Below are 2685 nucleotides of genomic sequence, written 5' to 3' on the forward strand. Positions count from 1 at the left end.
ATATCTATACTATATATATAGTTATATATTAGAGTATATATTTATATATATATATATATATATATAATATATAATATATTATATGTGTCTGTGTCGTGTGTGTGTGTGTGTAAGTATGTGGTGTGTGTTTTTTATGTGTGGTAATGTGTATGTGTGTGCAGCTATATCTACGATATATCGAGTGTATATTATTATATAGATAGAAGATTATATATATAGGATGTAACTATATATAAGTATATATATTATATATAAGATATAGATATATAATATATAATATGATATATATATATAACTATAGATATAATATATATATTATTAATTATATATAGTATAGAATTAATATATTTTTCTATATTTATTTTGCTGTTATATATATATATATATAATATAGATAATTAATATATCTATATATATATATATGTATAATTATTATATGTATCAAATCTATGATAAATAATGTCTAATTTCCTTAATGTATATAAATAAATATTATTATAGAGGGTATATATAAATATTCAAAATCTATGTACACAATATGAAACATACATATATGTTTTTTAGGTATATATAATATAATATTATATATTATTATAGATATATATATATATATATATCCAAATATATATCTAAGATATAGGATAGATAGATAGTAGATAGATAGCTAGATGATATCCTTAACAACTTAGCCCATCAATAAAATTGCTACTTTTAGTTTAAAAGTTATTTGGATACATGTACCTTGTTCGTGTCCGGAAAAGGCTCATTTAGGTAGATGCGATTAACATTCATAAGGTTTTTAACAATAGCCATAACTGCTTCTAGTTTGCAGCAGTACGGCGAGGGTCGCAGTTCTTCATAGAGACTCCGGTAACCAACTTAAATACTTTAATAAGAAACAACAAATAACTTACCTAAGCAAATTATCTCGTTCCTAAGCTCCCCTTCGACAACGAGCAAGGATAGGGGGGTTTGGTCATGGACTAACAGGAAGCAACCGGAATTCCAAGGGTCAGATTCTAATTGCAGTTCTGCAAGTTCCGTAATAAAATATCTAATTCTCTTTTTTTTCTTTATTTGTAAGGTGCACAAGGATACTCAAAACTGCACAGGGGTACAGCGAACATTAAAGGCCGGGCACCACCGACCTAATGACTAACAAAACGAAAATTTTTCAACAGCTCAATCAGGTGCTCATAGATACAAAGAGTTAAGCCTGGATCCGCATTTGGGTGTTTGCTTTTATGCCAGTGAACAGGACACACAGACACGTATACAAGGCATGAACGCTGGATGTTCTTCTGTGTCTCTCAGATAACACATAGAACCGAGATGAAAGCTTGCCTTACATGAGTGCAAGGTTTATCGTTGTGGGCTCGGAGCGAAAGACGAACAAAACTACATGAAAATGATACTATTGTGTAGATAATAACAACAATAATAAAAAAGGTATTTATATAACTGATTCGTAATAATGATAAAAAAAACAAACATCAAACGGAATGGAAAACCAGGGATAGCTTGAGTGACTTAAGCGAGTGTTTTTTGCCCTTTATGCGTTGGTACACACAACACCCCAAACACACACCACAAAACACAAACACAACAACCCACACCCAAATATATATCTATATATATATATATGAATTATAATACATATATCTATTATATAATATATATTATATAACGTGTGTCTATATAAATAGTCTTCTAGTGTGTGTGTGTGGTGTGGGGTGTATGGGTGTGTGTGTGTGTAGTGTGGTGGTAGATGGTGTGTGCGTATGGAATATGTCTCAAAATGTAATACATTATGTGAAAATATCCATATTAAAAAGGTAGTATTAGTTAAAAGCGCACAGCAAAACCCTTCACATGTTGATGACCAGTGTAAATGGATGTAATGATCATGGGAATTTATAGTGTTCATTTTAATGGGACATGAGGTCGGAATGAGAGGAAGCTCACATGAACAAAGGCAGTTAATTGCACTTTGAATTATTTCTGAACTAGAATACCTAGTATTTCTGAAGATGTAAAGGCAACTGTTTCAAAATATATATCTAGTGGTGCATATATTCTTTTACATTTATGTCTTTTTCAAGTGCTAACATAAGTTATCTGAAGTCTTTCTCAGGTATTAGAAACTACACTGCAAACTAATATATTTCGACAGACCCAATTACTATTGCATGCAGATGCACATATAAGTGTGTGTTTGTCATGTGGACTCGCATATATTATAAATTTTCTTGCATCCTACATCCTAATATGATATATATATATAATTACTATATAAATATATATATTATATATATATATATATATTATATATATACTATATATCTGGTATATATATATAATATCATAATTATATATATATAATATATATATATAAATATATATATATATATATCTATATTATAGTACTACTTATATGAATCCCAGAAGCTTCTCCCGTATCATTGCTCTAAAATTTGCGAGGAGTAAGAACACTCGTGAATCAATGGTAATGGTTAATGGTTAAAAGCAAGATTAAATGTGCTAACATCTAAGGTATTGTTTAGCACTATAGTTAATGTTAGGGAAGGTGGTTGAGTTAGTGATAGGTTGTCTACGCGGGCAAAGGAAATTGGTGAGTGAAAGGGGTTAGGGTCGGGGTGGTAGGAGTTAGATTAGATGGAGGGT

The sequence above is a fragment of the Penaeus monodon genome, chromosome 44, assembly GCF_015228065.2.
Source record: "Penaeus monodon isolate SGIC_2016 chromosome 44, NSTDA_Pmon_1, whole genome shotgun sequence".
In the NCBI taxonomy this organism is placed as follows: Eukaryota; Metazoa; Arthropoda; class Malacostraca; order Decapoda; family Penaeidae; genus Penaeus; species Penaeus monodon.